The following is a 6108-nucleotide window of genomic DNA, read 5'->3' as shown; positions in this document are numbered from 1 at the left end:
ACTTAGTCTACATTGCTATGTCTTGTATGTTAATTTTTCACGAATTGGGTCTAGCCTCCAAAACTGAACTATGATCTCCTTCTTGATATTCCCCTTCCCTTTCACATTGAGAGGTGCCCAGAAAATGTCTGCTGGAGAGCATGCTAGGATAATTTGGGTTTTCATGTTACTTTTAATTAGCAGAAGGTTGAGGACATGCTGGTTTTGCACAACTCTATCTTACTAACATCACGAAGCCTACAGATCTCTAAGCACTCAGCCCTTGGAGATTTGTCCTAGAGAATGGAATTTTTAGAAACTTCCCATCCAGCATTCCTTCCCAGCTTGTCCATCTTCCCCACATCTAATACAATAATGCTAACGTGCTCTCACTACCAATAGCAACTTACTCCCTGAGGAGAAAAAAATCACCTGGTGACCATTGAACAGGCCCTGGAGACAAAAACTCCATATCTGAGGAATTTAGAAGGAAGCAAAGACCACCTGGTGACTCTCAAAACAGGCCATCGGAGGAGACGGAGGCAAAACTTATCTGGGGAAAATTAGAAGTAATTAGACTTCCTTATTATCTAAAGCAAGAATCTCACTCCAGATTTCTTCCCACCCCCTCCGCCGAAAAAATTTATAAGTAACTAAAATTTCTGTACGTCTCTGGATCAGCATGCAGAAACTCATTTTCAACCCTAACTTACCACTTTAAGGTCAATAAATACCCCTAAGGAAAACTCCAAGTCAACACTCAGTCCTCTGGCTGAGGCACCCCTCTGCACTCTTCTTCAGCGTTCTTTCTTTCTAATAAGCTTTCCTTTTTCAAACCTATACTGTTGTCAGTAGATTCTTTTAACCAACCTGTGAGTCAACCACTTTCCAATGCCAGGGCTCTGACACCTTGCCTGGCACTCCCAGTGCTTCTGATACTACCTCAGTGGAATGATTTTTGGGGGTCACAATTACCATATGACAAAAGTTTTCATCTAAGTTCTTCATTCTCTCCTATCACTTCATCTCCCAAGAGAAGAGAAATCTAGAGAGAGGACAGAGACAAAGGTCCTGAAGCAGATAAAAAGCTGTCTTTGGTTAGAAACTGTGAGGATCCATTTTATCTCAACTTGACTGGTCTAAGAGGTGCCCAGGCAGTGGGTAAAACATTATTTCTGGGTGTGTCTGTGAGGCTGTTTCCAGATGATATTAGCATTTGAATCAGTGGACCGGGTGAGGAAGATCTGCCCAATGTGGGTGGGCATCCTCCAATCCACTGGAGGCCTGAATGGAACAAAAAGATGGAGGAGTGGATTTTCTCTCACTCTTCTTAAGCTGGGCCATCCATCTTCTCTTCCCCTCAGATAGTAGAGATCCTGTTTCTCAGGCCTTTGGACTCCAGGGCTTATGCCATCAGCTCTTGTGGTTCTCCAGCTTGTAGACAGCATTTTGTGGGACTTCTCACCCATCGTAATTGTGTGAGCCAATTCCTGTAATAAAGCTCCTCTTTATCTATCAATTAATCTATCTATCTTCTATCTAATTTATCATCTTCTATCTATCTAATCTATTTTCTATCTCATTTATCTTCTATCTTTCTATCTTTTTTTGTCTATCTATCTATCTATCTATCTATCGATATCTATCTATATCTATCTACCTATCTCCCATTGGTTCTCTCTCTGGAGAACTCTAACTAATACAAGAACATACCAGATATCTCCAGAAAAGTGACTAAAATGGTTGATCATGTAAACCCATGAAAAAAGGGGACACATTGTGTTGGAAAATAATTAATTCTTAGGTCATATTCATATATGTTTTCATTTTATGAATGGGGGTTAAATAATTTCAAGGTAATTCGAGATGTCTAAAAAAGTCTCAAAGTCTGAACTGACAATATTAAACATGTTTTTCAGTGAGAACATAAGATGTTTGCTTGTGTACAAAGTGTTTTCTGTCTGACTCACACTTTCACTCAGACTGTGGCTCCACTGTAAATAAGAACCACTTCCCTACAAGTCCATCTGGACCCAAGCAAGGGCAAAATTACAAAATGCAAGAGTCGATTTTCTCTTTCACTTTCTTGTCACTTAATTCCTATTTTCAGTAGACAAAAAGGCCGGTGGCTATTTACAATTAATATAGTTTCAATATAAAAATTCTTACCAGTTGACCCAAGAGTTTACTTCCAGGATCCGGGTGAACCACCATCTATGAAAGTTTACCAGCTCTAAATCCTACCCATGCTAAATTGAGTCCAGTGCCAATCTTAACAAATAGGAGTGCACACTCCCTGTTCATTCTTTGCTTCTAAACCCACAGATAAAGGCATGCCAATTTTTTTCTCTTTCCTGCCCTCAATTTGCCATTTCTACTTCCAGTTCTGAAGATAGTCTTTTCTCCACCTCTGCCCCTCTTTAAATTCTACCTGTATTTCAAAACTTGCTTCCAGTAATATCTTTTTTACAGGGCTTTCTCCAACAACTTATCCTCACCCTGATCAGTCGGTGTTCCTTTAAATAGAACATCACTGAGTCAACTACACAGGTTAACTCTCTGGTCTTTATTTCTGGTGTTTGTGCTTTGTCTCTTCAAGTAGATGCAAGGATGTCTGGATTTTGATATCAGACAGGCACACCTTCCCACAGAGTAGTTTTGTGACCTTGAGCAAGTTGCTTCTCGATGCCTCAGTTTTCTCTCTATAAAATGGGGAGAATGTAACAGCCCACAGAGTTACAGTGAGGACTGATTAAAGTAATTGTTCATATGTTAGATATTATTGATGTTAAACAGTCCCTTAAAGAGGTGTCTGGCTCAATGTCACAGTAACATGGTCTCACAGTCCACATGTAAGCCTCTAACTGGCATGACCTTTTTCTCCAGCAGCTGATCTAGTCTGTAAGCTTTCTAGAAAATTCTCAAAGCTCATGGTAGAAGAAAGTTTTTCCATACATACACGATTTACAATATACACACACACTTACAAAATAGATATCCATATACATCTTCCTATTTTCTAAAATTAATTATTTAAAATGGAAACTTCAGTTGTCAAATAAAATGAAACTGGCTCCCAAGGAATACAGGCCCATTACTTTGGTAACTCCCTGGACCTACCGAAAGTGCCATCCAGGCTGCTTCAGGAGTTATAATCCTGGAAATTTTATTATGTACCTACCCATCACATGTAGACTTGGAACAGAAATCTTTAGTTGTTCGTATGTAGCTTTATCTGCAGGCAGCCTAATAGATGTGAATTAAAGAGTAGCAGCCTCTGTCCAAAACACCTCCCTCATTTGCTGTGGAAGTGCTAATGGAGAGTTACTGCTCTGGGATAAGGCTGCAGATATGTTTATTAGAGGAAAACCATCTATGATGCTGTTAAGGACTGAATTATGCCCCCCTCCAATTCATATCTTAAAGCCCTAATCCCCAATATAACCGTGTTTGAAGATATGACCTTTAAGGAGGTGATTAAGGTTAAATGAGGTCATATGAGTGGGGCCCTAATCCAATGTGACCTATGTCCTTATACAAGACAGACACCAGGAATGCGTATGCACAGAGAAAAGGCCATGTAAGGACACAGCAAAAAAGTGGCTGTTTGCACACCAAGAAGAGAGGCCTCAGGAGAACCACATGCTGCCGGCACCTTGATCTTGAACTTCCAGCACCCAGAACTGTGAGAATATTAATTTCTGTTGTTTAAGCCAACAAGTCTGAAATGCCAAAATATATGCATTCTCCATGTTAACGAAAGTGTCCTCAAACAGACCAATGAGTGAGACCCCTGACAGTCACCACGGAGAGCAGCTGATAGCACTGAAACTCAAAACAGGCCAGTTTAGCTGGAAGAAGGGGCACTAAGAGTAGATGGGAAAGACCATTTGAGCATGCAGACTGTTGCCAAGGGAAGACAGATGAGAACAAGGTGCTAGAGTGAGCGGCCTTGGGCAGTTCTTTCTTCTAGGGGTAGTGGGGCTTCTGCAAATGAGAGGGTTGGAGGCTGCAGGTTCAAGACAACCCTTCTCTTGCAATGCACTCTGACCATGGCAACATAGTACCAGGGGAATGATCACTACCATAACCAGAAGGGCTGTGTCAGAATATCTGTTCAGCGGTCTATCTCAACAGACCCTGAGCCATGCTGTCTGCAGTCTCTTAAAATGTTTAAGAAAAATACAGGCAGCAGAATTCCTGGGGATGGTGAGGTCAGGGCTTGAAGGGGTTCAGGACTCAGTATGGTGCTTGGAGAATATTTGAACTGTTTTCATTCCACCACTGCTTTTTCAAGCACATCTAAACACCACCCACATGCCACTGCCATAAGATGATTCTGGTTTGGTAGTCCAGAGACCTGAGTTCAAAACCTATCTAAAGGCTGGGTGCAGTGGCTCATGCCTATAATCCCAGCACATTGGGAGGCCAAAGTGGGAGTATCTCTTGGACCCAGGAGTTCACGATCAGCCTGGGCAACATCGCAAGACCTCGTCTCTACAAATAATAATAAAAATGAAAATTAGCCAGGCAGGGTGGCATGCACCTTGGTCCCAGCTACTCAGGTGGCTGAAGTGGGAGGATTGCTTGAGCCTGGGTTGTCTAGGCTGCAGTGAGCTACGATCGCAACATTGCCCACCAACCCGGACAACAAAATGAGACTCAATCTAAAAAAAAAGAAGAAGACATATATATGTGAAGCTCTTCTAAATTCATTGCTTTTAAAATACAACACTACAACTTATCAATCTTGCAAGTCCATGTTTCCTCCTTTTTAAAAGAGAGATAATTTTAGGTGGTGAGGTGTACAGAGAACCCTAGGCCACAGCATGAATCTGTACTGTAATCTCTGCACCCCCTGCTCACTCTGTGGCATTTGGCAACCGTGCCTCTTTCCTGTCTAGGTCTCAATTTCCTTGTCTATAAAGAATGGGGATAAACTTTATCATTTATAAAGTCCCTGCCAATTCCAGAGCTCTGGTATGCTATTAAAAAAAAATCCTTGAGGGCAAAGAACAGAGTGTGTGTGTGCGTGTGTGTGTGTGTGCACGCGTGCACGCACTGCATCCTCTTAGCTCTGCAAGAGGTAGAATGGGCAAAACAATTCGTTCACTAAAATGGCACAATCATCCGTGCTTTGATTTGTCTGACTATAGGAAGCACACATCACCACAGCACCTCTACCCACACATTAAATATTACCAATCAGCAAAATGTGCAGTGTGAGGTTCACAGTGAAAATATACATGGGGAGTGGAGAAAAACCCACTCAGGAAGGATACTTAGAGAACGTAGGTCCTAAATTGCAAATGCCAGGAAAAAAAAAAAAGAAATCCACCCCACTTGTCCCTCTGGCTGCAGTGAAATGCCAGGGGCACTGCACAGGCATCCTGAGAACTTAAAGCCACACAACAGCGTGCATTCAGTACTCCAGAGCCATCCGCTGCCCCACATGCTCTGGCGCCAAGATACAATGTACATGCCAGTCCCTGAATTACAGTCAACCTGAAGCAGCATCTGCCAAAGATTAAATCAAAATTTATCGGGTAAAACCCAAATGCAGTAAAGGTTCCAACAGGACAATGTGGAAAACTGAATTAAAATGAAGCAAGAAGAGAAAAGTTTAGGGAAACAAAAGGTTCAGCCAAAACAAGGCAGCCATTGGAATTTACCAAGTGGCTCCTTTAATTAAGAACGGTCTTCTTAAATTACATTCATTTCTCTTACCCTTTTCAGGGCAGTCCAGAGTGAATAATATGTTTGTTTCTGGCTGAAGAGGTGCCAAGTTGAAGGCAGTTTTTGGTTAATAAAACTGGTCCATGCTATCAGCCAGAAATCCTTTCTACTTTTAGAAATCAAGAGAAACTAGTTTGATCTTGATCTTCAAGAATGACAGAACTTATTAATCCATAGCATTTTCATTTTAAAGCATATTCAGGACAAGTGAGAAGAATAAATAATATTTCACCCTACTTTTCTGTTCTTGAGCCTCCTTCTACCTGGCTTAACACGGTACTAATACTTATGTTAGCACAGCCTGTGCACAGATGCCAGGCAAATCATTCCAGAAACTCTTTTAATTACTTTTTTTCCAACTCAAAAACTAGCAATGGTTTTCCATTATCTGTA

This window comes from Rhinopithecus bieti, unplaced genomic scaffold (assembly GCF_001698545.2).
Source record: "Rhinopithecus bieti isolate Rb0 unplaced genomic scaffold, ASM169854v2 scaffold_70802, whole genome shotgun sequence".
In the NCBI taxonomy this organism is placed as follows: domain Eukaryota; kingdom Metazoa; phylum Chordata; class Mammalia; order Primates; family Cercopithecidae; genus Rhinopithecus; species Rhinopithecus bieti.
Note: the sequence above shows the minus strand (reverse complement) of the source record.